Below are 12,770 nucleotides of genomic sequence, written 5' to 3' on the forward strand. Positions count from 1 at the left end.
TACATAGTTAGGTTCAGGTATATGATTTGAGTGTTAAAGGACTCTTTGTGATAAAAGATTCTAATGATAAAAAATAAAAATCAGCAATATAGTTCTCTTGGATCAACAAAAAAAGGACTTTTTGACTTACTCAAATTTCAAAAGCAAATATTAGAAACTTGAAAAATAAAATATTTATCTCAGTTTTCTTATCTTTATATTTATAATATGCTACAAGAAATTAATTTATTCCTATATTTAGTATTTACCTCTGGATTTCCTATGAAACAGATCATAGTTGTGGCATATTCAACATTAAAGATCTTAATTAACCTAGTATTCAACTAAACTTTCATAGCATACACTAAATTTTACATTTGCTGGGGCACAGAATTCAGTTCACTTCCTCAGAAATTGGCAAAACAGTTTGTTAGGTAATGACTGAGCCTATCAAACTACTCAACATATGCACTGCAATGAGGCTGTGTTAGTCTTCCATATTTCCAGCAACTTTAGGAAGTCATAAAAAGAAAATTTTTTTTCAAAAATAAAATTACCCTGAAATCAAACACTTATTTGCCTGATGAGGCTGGTAACAAAATGAAGTGGCCCAGTATAAATAACTCTTAGCCTTTAGACTAAGGGTGGGATAAATAAAATAGTGACTTTCTGATTTAGGAATTGTATCAACACGCATTATGAATAAATAAGCATATGCTTTTATAGAATTTTTTTAAAGGAACTATGAAACTATTACACTCAGTATTCCCGCCAATGCCTAAATCCCTCACTAAGAACAACATTTGAAGAAGAATTGAATTAATAAGAGCTAAGCACATTTGAAGAGAAAGAAATTGTCAGATGATTCTTTTTTTTTTCTTCTTTTTTAATTTTCTTTTCTTTTTTTTTACAGAGAGAAATCACAAGCAGGCAGAGAGGCAGGTAGAGAGAGAGAGGAGGAAGCAGGCTCCCCACTGAGCAAAGAGCCCAATGCAGGACTCGATCCCAGGACCCTGAGATCATGACCTGAGCCGAAGGCAGCAGCTTAACCCACTGAGCCACCTAGGTGCCCCTGTCAGATGATTCTTTGTTCTTGAGAGAATCTTTCTATGAACTAACAGATTGTAGGGGAAATAATACCGTCAATAATCTAATCTTCAAAAAGAATCAATATTGGTTTAAATGTTTTAAAATGTTATCTTCACATTATAACTACATATTAACAGGAAAAAAGGTTGTCCAAATTACTATAAAATAGTCTACACAAACAGAAGAACTACATTAAAAAAAATAGATTTTAGGGACACCTGGGTGGCTTAGTCAGTTAAGTGTCTGCTTTGGGCTGGGTTCATGACCCCAGGGTACTGGGATCAAGTTCATCAGGCTCCCTGCTCAGCAGAGAGCCTGTTTCTCCCTCTGCCTGTCTCAGTTTCTCTCTCTGATAAATAAATAAATAAATAAAATCTTTAAAAAGAAAAAAGAATAGATTTTAATCTGATTTTAGGAGAAAATGCCTTCATAAACTTAGAAACCCTGGGAGAAAATGTGTCAAGTTTAAGAAAAAGGGGCATATGCGGTCAGATATCAGAATTTGTGATTATGTTATGCTTGCCCTATCATTATGAAAAATATATATGAGCTCCAAAAGTAAGAATTTCTTTTTGTATAGGCCTAGTTTAATTAAAAAAAAAAAAAATCTGTACTTTGAATGCACTTTAGGGATCGATTTTACATATACTGGAAAAGAGAAATATGTTTCTTCATAGGCATTTAGGTAAGGCTCTATTCAACACAGATAATTTATTATACTATTGACAAACGTGGCCATTGTAATAATGATTATTAAGTAAGTGTTATTTGTGTCTATTAATTCCATGGAGTTCAGCTCCACTGACACAAAATTTAAGGCATTTTTGATTTTAACAGATGGCACTTGGCAAAAATTTCAGGAAATGGCTAAAAGCAAAATGAAAGAGATAACTAACTGGTGAGAATACATTAAAAAGAAAGAGAGGAATTATTTTTGAAAAATTTCCGAGGCCACATACTGAAACTTAGGGTGGCTAATTTTTTTATTAGCATATAATATATTATTTGTTTTAGGGATATAGGTCTGAAATTCATCAGCCTTACAAAATTTATAATGCTCACCATAGCACATACCCTCCCCAATGTCTACCACCTAGCTACCCTATCTCTCCTACCGCCCTCCACTCCAGCCATCCCAAGTTTGTTTCCTGAGATTAAGAGTCTCTTATGGTTTTTCTCCCTCTCTGGTTGCATCTTGTTTTATTTTTCCCTCCCTGCCCCTATGATCCTCTGCCTTGTTTCTCAAATTCCACATATCAGTGAGATCATAGAATTGTCTTTCTCTGACTGACTTATTTTGCTTAATATAATACTCTCTAGTTTAATCCACATCATGGTAAATGGCAAGATTTCATTTTTGATGGTTGCATAATATTCCCGTGTGTGTGTGCGCGTGCACGTGCGCGTGTGTGTGTTTACCAAATCTTCTTGATCCATTCATCTGTCCGTGGACATGTAGGCTCTTTCCATAGGTTGGCTATTGTGGACACTGCTGCTATAAACATTGGGGTACATGTGCCCCTTCAGATCACTACATTTGTATCTTTACAGTAAATACCCAGTAGTGCAATTCCTATGTCATAGGGTATCTCTCTTTTCAACTTTTTTAGGAACCTCCATACTATTTTCTAGAGTGCCTGCACCAGCTTGTATTCCCACCAACAATATAAGAGTGTTCCCCTTTCTCCATGTCCTTGCCAACATCTGTAATTTTCTGACTTCTTAATTTTAACCACTCTGACTGGTGTGAGGTGGTATCTCATTGTGGTTTTGATTTGTATTTCCCTGCTGCTGAGTAATGTTGAGCACTTTTTCATGTGCTTGTTGACTATTTTGGTTGTTTTCTTTGCAGAAATGTCTGTTCATGTCTTCTGTCCATTTCTTGATTTATTTGGGTGTTCAGTTTGCTAAGATCTTTATAGATTTTGGATACTAGCTCTTTATCTGATATGTCATTTGTAAATATATTCTCCCATTCTGTTGGTTGTCTTTTGATTTTGTTGACTGTTTCCTTTGTTGTGCAAAAGTTTTACCTCAATTAATTCAATTAATTCCTAGTAGTTTGTTTTTGCCCTTGCTTCCCTTGCCTTTGGAAGTGTGTCTAGGAAGAGGCTGCTGAGGCTGAGGTCAAAGAGGTTGCTGCCTGTGTTCTCCTCAAGGATTTTGATGGATTCCTACCTCACTTTTAGGTCTTTCATCCATTTTGAGTCTATTTTTGTGTGTGGTGTAAGGAAATGGTCCAGTCATTCTTCTGCATGTGGCTGTCCAACTTCCCCAAGACCATTTGTTGAAGACACTGTCTTTTTTCCATTGGACATTGTTTCCTGCTTTTTTGGAGATTAGTTGACCATAGAGTTGAGGGTCAATTTCTGAGATGTCTATTCTGTTCCACTGATCTATATGTCTGTCTTTGTGCCAGTATGTCTGATGATGACAGCTTTGTAATAGAGCTTGAAATCTGGCATTGTGATGCCACCAACTTAGGCTTTTTTTTTTTTCCAACTGTCACTCTGACTATTCCAGGTCTTTTCTGGTTACATATAAATTTGCTCCATTTCTTTGAAAAAAAATTGATGGTATTTTGACAAGGATTGCATTAAATGTGTAGATTGCTTTAAGTAGCATAGACGTTTTCACAATATTTGTTCTTCCAATCCATGAGCATGGAACATTTTTCCATTTCTTTGTGTCTTCCTCAGTTTCTTTCAAGAGTCTTCTATGTTTTTTTTTTAAGATTTTATTTATTTATTTGACAGAGAGAAATCACAAGTAGATGGAGAGGCGGGCAGAGAGAGAGAGAGGGAAGCAGGCTCCCTGCTGAGCAGAGAGCCCAATGCAGGACTCGATCCCAGGTCCCTGAGATCATGACCTGAGCTGAAGGCAGTGGCTTAACCCTCTGAGACACCCAGGTGCCCCAAGAGTCTTCTATAGTTTTTGAGTACAAATCCTTTGCCTCTTTGGTTAGATTTATTCCTACGTATCTTACAGTTTGGGGTGCAATTATAAATGGTATCAACATCTTAATTTTTCTTTCTTCTGTCTTGTTGCTGGTGTATAGAATTTTGCAATTGATTTCTGTGCATTGATTTTATAACATGACACCTTGCTGAATTCTTATATGAGTTCTAGCAGCTTTGGGTGGAGTCTTTTGGGTTTTCCACATAAAGTATCATATCATCTTCAAAGAGTGAGAGCTTGACTTCTTTAAAAACTTGGATGTCTTTTATTTCTTTTTGTTGTCTGATTGTTGAGGCTAGGATTTCTAGTACTATGTTGAATAGCAGTAGTGATAGTGGACATCTCTGCTATCTTCCTAAACTTAGGGGGAAAAATCTCAGTTTTTCCCCATTGAGAATAATACTCACTGTGGGTTTATCAAAGATGGCTTTTATGATATTGTGGTGTGTACCCTCCATCCCTACATTGTGAAGAGTTTTAAGCAAGAAAGGGTGCTGCATTTTGTCAAATGCTCGTTCTGCATCTATTGAGAGTATCATATGGTTCTTATTCTTTCTTTAATTAACAAAGTATATCACAATGATTGATTTGCAGATGCTAAACCAAACTTGCAGCCCAGGAATAAGTCCCACTTGATCCTGATGAATAATCCTTTTAATATAATGTTGGATCCTATTGGCTAATAGTTTGGTGAGAATTTTGGCATCCATGCTTGTCAAGGATATTAACAAGGGATATTGTAATTTTCCTTTTTAGTGGGGTATCTGTGTAGTTTTTGGATCAAGGTAATGCTGCCCTCATAAAATGAGTTTGGAAGTTTTTCTTCCATTTCTATTTTTTGGAACAGTTTCAGAAGAATAGGTATTAATTCTTCTTTAAATGTTTAGTAGAATTCCCTTGAGAAACCATCTGGGCCTGGGATCTTATTTTAGGGGGGATTTTTGATTACTCCTATAATTTCCTTCCTGGTTATAGGTCTGTTCAGGTTTTCTATTTCCTCCAGGTTAAGTTTTGGTAGTTTATACATCTGTAGGAATGGGTGCATTTCTTCCAGATGGTTGGCATATAGTTGCTCATAATATGTTCTTAAAATAGTTTGTATTTCTTTGGTGTTGGTTGTAATCTCTCCTCTTTCATTCATGATTTTATTTACTAGGGTCCTTTCTCTTTTTTTTTTTTTTGATAAGTCTGACCAGGGGTTATCAATCTTATTCTTTTAAAGAACCAGCTTCTATTTTCATTGATCTACTCTTCTTTTGGTTTCAACTTCACTTATTTCTGCTCTGATCTTTATTATTTTTCTTCTGCTAGGTTTAGGCTTTATTAGCTGTTCTTTCTCCAGCTCCTTTAGATGTAGGGTTAGGTTACATATTTGAGAGCTTTCTTGTTTCTTGAGAAAAGCATGTATTTTTTTTTTTAAGATTTTATTTATTTATTTGAAAGAGAGAGAGACCATAAGAGGGGAGAGGTCAGAGGGAGAAGAAGACTCCCTGCTGAGCAGGGAGCCTTATGTGGGACTCCATCCTGGGACTCCAGAATCATAACCTGAGCTGAAGGCAGTTGCTTAACCAACTGAGCCACCCGGGTGCTCTGAAAAAGGCATGTATTGCTATATACTTTCCTCTTAGGATCTCCTTTGCTGTATCCCAAAGATTTTGAACAGTTGTGTTTTCATTTTCATTTGTTTCTATGATTTTTTTAAAGACTTTATTTATGTATTTCACAGACAGAGAGCACGAGTAGGCAGAGAAGCATGGAGTTAGGGGGGGTGGGGGAAGCCAGCACCCCGCTAAGCAGAGAGCCCAATGTGGGGCTCAATCCCAGAACTCTGAGATCATGACCTGAGCTGAAGGCAGAGGCTTTAACCCACTGAGTCACCCAGGCACCCTGTTTCCATGATTCTTTAAAAATTCTTTAATATCCTGGTTGACCCATTTATTCTTTAATAGGATGCTCTTTAGCCTTCATGTATTCAAGTTCTTTCCAATTTTCCTCTTGTCATTGAGTTCCAGTTTCAAGACATTGTGGTCTGAAAATATGCAGGAAATGATCCCTGTCTCTTGGTACTGGTCGAGACCTGATTTGTGACCCAGTATGTGATCTATTTTGGAGAATGCTCCATATGCACTAGAGAAGGACATGCATTCTGTTGTTTGGGATGGAATGTTCTGAATATATCTGTGAAGTCCAATCTGGTCCAGTGTGTAATTTAAAGCCCTTAGTTCCTTGTTGATCTTTTGCTTAGATGATTTGTCCATTTCCATGAGGGGGGTTGTTAAAGTCCTCTCCTATTATTACGTTATTGGCAATGTGTTTCTTTGATTTTATTAATTGGATTATATTATTGGCTGCTCCCATGTTAGGGGCATCAATATTTACAATTGTTAGATCTTGCTGGATAGACACTTTGAGTAGGCTATAGTGTCCTTCCTCATTTCTTATTATAGTCTTTCATTTAAAATCTAATTTTTCTGATATAAGGATTGCCAACCCAGCTTTCTTTTGATGTCCATTAGCATGGTAAATGGTTTTCCACCCCCTCATTTTAAATGTAGAGGTTTCTTTGGGTTTAAAATGAATCTCTTGCAGACAACATATCAATGGGTCTTATTTTTTACCCAGTCTGATATAGGGTGGCTAAATTTTTATAAAAATGATGATAAAAGTAGAATTGACATTTATTGGTTTTGTACTATGTGCAGGACACTAGGCACAATGAGTGCCCCCATGGATGTTTAAAATTAGTCTTGAATTGTCAAAATTTTCAAAAATTTTCTTGGGTAAAACTCGGTGTATTTTTATTGGTATATACTTTATGTTTATATTCAAGTTTTCATTTTTATGCTGCTTAGTTTGAAATTAATGAATAAGCACTTGTAAGCAGTACATATGTATATAAAATATATAATTTAAAATATTTAAAACATATTATAAATCTCTTGTTATCTGTAAAAAAAATTTGCTAGAGAAGTATGCCCTTAATTTTTTCTTTCTTTCTTTTTTTTTTTTTTTCTATTTTAGCTTTCTTTTCCTCTTCTGGATCTCAAATCTCAAGATATATTGAGAATATTATCTCATTAATCTGTGAAACTTTTTGTTGACCTTGATGACAGATGCTTTAGTCCCCATTTCACAGAAGAAGAAAGTTGGATAGAGAAAGGTTAATTTGTTTGTGCAAGTTGACACATCATGTCTGTTGCTGTGTTCTTAGAAGGATGTAGAGTACTTGTCTTGTTCGCTACTGTATTATCTATTATATCACTTTTGCAACATTGAGAAACAAAGCAACTCAGGATAAAATAAATTACCTCATAAGTTTCAACCACATTTTAGCCCTGCGGCTACATTCCCCCAACATAATATTGCTGATTCTAATATTCTTTATCCCAATCATCTTTAAAAACGCACAACAAAAGAAAGAAAGAAATAGACAAACAAAAGCATGGCTATATGTGTATATATAGCCTTTAGTTATCATCTTAGCTGATATAATCACTTGCTCGAAAGGGAAGAATCTAAAAGAAGAGGTTAGGGATACAAAAATAATTATCAGTCTTGAAGAGAGAGTAACAAATTGAATAGGTTTAATTCTATCTATTTAGAAACAAGACTGAGTGGTCCAGGGTGGATAAAATAAAGTATATCAAGTATATCTGGTTTTCTGCAGCTTCACTGACCCAACAGAGATCTATATAAACAAAAAAATATATTGTTTTATATCCTTAAACTACTTGGTAATGAAATTTTTAAAAATTAAATTTTCTAATTTTTTCAAAAAGTTTTCTACATCCCTGACAAAGCAGGGTAAAAGGAAATTCCAATGCTGTAAAATATGATCGATGTAAACATACTAAAATATTCTTTTCATCTGAAAAATCCAAGGCCAAGTTTATAAAACTTGTCATAAACTATGTTATCAATCCATAATATAATGGACATCTTCAGCAAAAGCATCAATAATTTCATTTTTAAAGCACTTATTTTTTTTCCTGATTGGCTGAAATATTCATTTTATATTAAAAGAAATCATGTTGCATAAACTTCCTCTGGGAATCAGGGCTACATGTCAGTTGATAAATTCACAGGTAATTAAGTCCTGTTTTCTACATATTTGTGAAATGGAACTGGGGCTAGAATGGGTATCTGACTATCAGATACCATCCCACTATCTCTAGCACGGCTTTAGTGTTGGAGTGGAAGCAAGTGAGTCAACAAGACTCAAACTGTATACTGATTCATAAGTCTAATACCAGGGGAAGATGGGAAAGTTGTAAGTTGCTAATGCATAGGGACCACTGTCAAAGACAGTGTCTCCAGTTCTTCACCACCACCAAGGCCCTCTAGGTATTTTGCACATATTCACTTCTGCTTTTGGATTCACCATAAAAAAGATATGTCTGATCTGGGGGAGGGATGACTGACAGAGCACGGAGGATTTTGATAAGACTGAGAATACTCTGTATGGTACCATAATGACAGAGAGATGCTATATTTATCTAAATCCATAGAATGTAACACACTAAAAGTGAAACGCAATGCAAACTATGGACTTTAGGTGATTATGATATGTCCATGTAGGTTTATCAGTTGTATCAAATATACCTCTCTCGTAGGGGATGTTGATAATGGGAAAGCCTATGCACATGTGGTGGCAGGGAGTATATAGGAAATTTCTGTACCTTCCCCTCAATTTTGTTTTGAATGTAAAACTGCTATGAAATATTTTAATTAAAAAATGATGACATACAAAATAACAAATGAAAGAAAGAAAAAGGAAGGAAGGAAGGATAACCTTTAAATAGTTCACCCATCTCAAAAGGAGGATGAGAAATAGGGAAGAGCTATTAGCTGACTCTCATATCCACGGGCAAGAAGAGCCAAAATCACCTAAGTCCAGCCTATATCAGCTGACAATTAGTCAACTAAAAAGTACATAAGTTATAATAATAAATTTGGAATATTTTTTTAAAGATTTTATTTATTTATTTGACAGAGAGAAATCACAAGTAGATAGAGAGGCAGGCAGAGAGAGAGAGAGGGAAGCAGGCTCTCTGCTCAGCAGAGAGCCCGATGCGGGACTCGATCCCAGGACTCTGAGATCATGACCTGAGCCGAAGGCAGCGGCTTAACCCACTGAGCCACCCAGGCGCCCCAAATTTGGAATATTTTTAAAACTTTCAGTCCATCTCCTATTATGTATTTGTTATGTGCTATGTGTTTGCAAATCCTTTCATTCCCAACTCCTTAAACCCTTGCTTTGAGCAACAGAATGCGGTAGTATTAACTTATGCCTGTTGTTAGATAGCCTGAGCCACTTCTATACATTCTCTTGGAATCCTGCCACATTATGTGACAAGCAAAAGTACCCTGCTGAAGAACAAGAAACCATGAGGTTGTGAATATGGTTAATGTATTCATTCCAGCTGAGGCCCTAGAGGTGTAAGAAATCCCAACCAAGATCATCACTTTTGCTATCTGGTATGCAACCAACTTCAGTCTCATGGGAAGCCCAGATGAGGCCAGAAGTACCACTCAACCAGAACAGCCTAAATCACTGACTCACATATTTATAACTTATGGTTCGTTATAAGTCACTTGTGCTGCAATTGCTATATCATATTATAAGCAATTGTTGATTCATGTGCTTGAGTTTCAGGTTAGTTTGTTTTACTTCAAAGAGAACTATGATGGTATATTTGTTAATGAATTTTCATGTTGTTTTAGAACAGAGAGAATTCTGTTCATCTCTAACAAAATACTGGTTATATGGGGAAAGAAAATCACACTGACAAATTCCAAAGGGAGAAAACAGCTCTTATCAATATCTACAATGGGACCCAGAAGAAAATTTCAAGAAATGAAAGCATCCTCAATAGGACATAGAAAAACATATTGGAAACAAGTTTAAAACAATTTTTAAAAATGAGATATTAGAGCAAACATTAATGGCAAAATAATGAAACTAAAGAAGGTGGATAATTCAGTAAAGATAATCAAGGTAATGCTTGAAGCATTATTTTGTTAATTTATTTTTTATTTATTTTCAGCATAACAGTATTCATTATTTTTGCACCACACCCAGTGCTCCATGCAATCCGTGCCTTCTATAATACCCACCGCCTGGTACCCCAACCTCCCTGTCCCTCCAAAACCCTCAAATTGTTTTTCAGAGTCCATAGTCTCTCATGGTTCACCTCCCCTTCCTATTTCCCCCAACTTCCTTCTCCTCTCTATCTCCCCATGTCCTCCATGCTATTTGTTATGCTCCACAAATAAGTGAAACCATATGATAATTGACTCTCTCTGCTTGACTTATTTCACTCAGCATAATCTCTTCCAGTTCCGTCCATGTTGCTACAAAAGTTGGGTATTCATCCTTTCTGATGGAGGCATAATACTCCATAGTGTGTATGGACCACATCTTCCTTATCCATTCATCCGTTGAAGGGCATCTTGGTTCTTTCCACAGTTTGGCGACCATGACCATTGCTGCTATAAACATTGGGGTACAGATGGCCCTTCTTTTCACTACATCTGTATCTCTGGGGTAAATACCCAGTAGTGCAATTGCAGGGTCATAGGGAAGTTCTATTTTTAATTTCTTGAGGAATCTCCACACTGTTCTTCAAAGAGACTGCACCAACTTGAAGCATTACTAATGAAGCAATATTAAAATCTCAGTGTCACTAATAGGGTTTTATTTCTTTTTCTCAATACAGATCTACTTCAGGTTCATTTAAGAAGAGGCAGTTTTTGTATTTCCCTCCAGGTATCTGATGTATAGGACAAAAATAATAATGGTGACATGGCATGGGGGTTGGGGAAGATCATGACATTTTTCTAGATGTATTTCCCAAGGCAAGAGAAACAGAAGCAAACATAAATTATTGAGACTCCACCAAAATAAAAATCTTTTACACAGCAAAGGAAACCATCAACAAAACAAAAAGACAACTCACTGATTGGAAGAAGATATATGCACATGTTAAATCTGATAAGAGGTTAATATTCACAATATGTGAAGAACTTACACATCTCAACATCCATTAAAACACAAATAATCTAATTTTAAAATGGGCAGAAGGGGCACCTGAGTGACTCAGTCAGTTAAGTGTCTGCCTTTGGATCAGGTCATGTTCCCAGTGTCCTGGGATCGAGCCCCACATCGGGATCTCTGCTCAGTGGGAAGCTTGCTTCTCCCTCTCCTACTCCCTCTGCTTGTGTCTTTCTTCTTGTCAAATAAATAAATTCGAAAAAAAAAATTAAAAAATGGGCAGAAGATCTAAATAGACATTTCTCCAAAGACAACACACAGATGGCCAACAGACAATTGAAGTGATGCTCAGAATCACTAATTGTCAGGAAAATGTAAATGAAAATCACAATGAGATAGCATACACCTGCAGAATGGCTAAAAAAAAGATAAGAAACAACCAGTGTTAGTGCGGATGTGGAGAAAAAAGAAAGCTTGTTCACTATTGATGAGAATGCAAATTGGTATGGAAAACAGTATGAGTGTTCTTCACACAATTAAAAACAGAATTACCATATGATCCTATAATTCCACTACTGGGTATTTACCCAAAGAAAATGAAAATACTAATTTAAAACTTAAATATACCTCGATGTTTACTGCAACATTATTTACAATAGTCAAGATAAGAAACAACCTAAGTGTCCACCACCTGCTGAATGAATAAGGAAGATGTGATACACATACATTGGAATATTATGCAGCCACAAGAAAGGATGAGATCTTGCCATTTGCAACAACATGGATAGAGTATTATGCTAAGTGAAATAAGTCAGAATAAGAAAGACAAATACCATATGATTTCAATCAAATGTGGAATCTAAAAAATAAAATAAATAAACAAACAAAAAGCAGAATCAGACCTATGAATACAGAGAACAAGTGGTGATGGCTGCCAGAGGGAAGAGGGGTGGAAGGATGGGCTAAATGGATATAGGGGTGGGAGATATAGACTTCCAGCTATGGAATGAATAACTAATGTTAATAAGGACACAGCATAAGGAATATAGTTAATGATATTGTAATAGTGCTGTGTGGTGAGAGATGGTGGTGAGCACGACATAACATTTACAGAATTTGAATCACTGTGTTGTATAACCAAAAGTAACAGAACATTGTGTGTCATTCAGACTAAAAACAATTTTTAAAAAAAGGAATTTGAGGGGGCTTCTGGGTGGCTCAGTCAGTTAAGTGTCTGTTTTTGGACTAGATCATCACCTCAAGGTCCTGGGATTGAGCACCACATCAGGCTCCCTGCTCAGCAAGAAGTCTACTTTTCCCTCTCCCTCTGTCCCTCCTCTTCTGTGCATGGTCACTCTCTCTCTCAAATAAAGAAAGAAAACTCTTTTAAAAACTTGAGGGTAAGAAAGCTCAAAAACAAAGATAAAAAAGTGTAAGCAGCTTTTCTAAGTTAAAACATTACCATGTAACAGATTTACAATAGACACTGAGGTCTAATCCCTGAACCTATGTTCTTGATCACTTTGGTATGGTGTTTTCAAGTAAAATATTATTGTGATTTCTTTTGCTGTTTAGTTATTTTTATCATATATAAATTAGTTATATGTTTAGGATAATAAATCTTCATTAGTTTTATGAGTTGAAAGTATATGTTCATGTATCTGAAGTTTGTTCTAAAATTATATATGTATGCATACATATATGAATTATATACTCATGTATTAATATATATGTACATTATATTGACATA

The sequence above is a fragment of the Mustela nivalis genome (assembly GCF_964662115.1).
Source record: "Mustela nivalis genome assembly, chromosome: 2".
NCBI classification, from domain to species: domain Eukaryota; kingdom Metazoa; phylum Chordata; class Mammalia; order Carnivora; family Mustelidae; genus Mustela; species Mustela nivalis.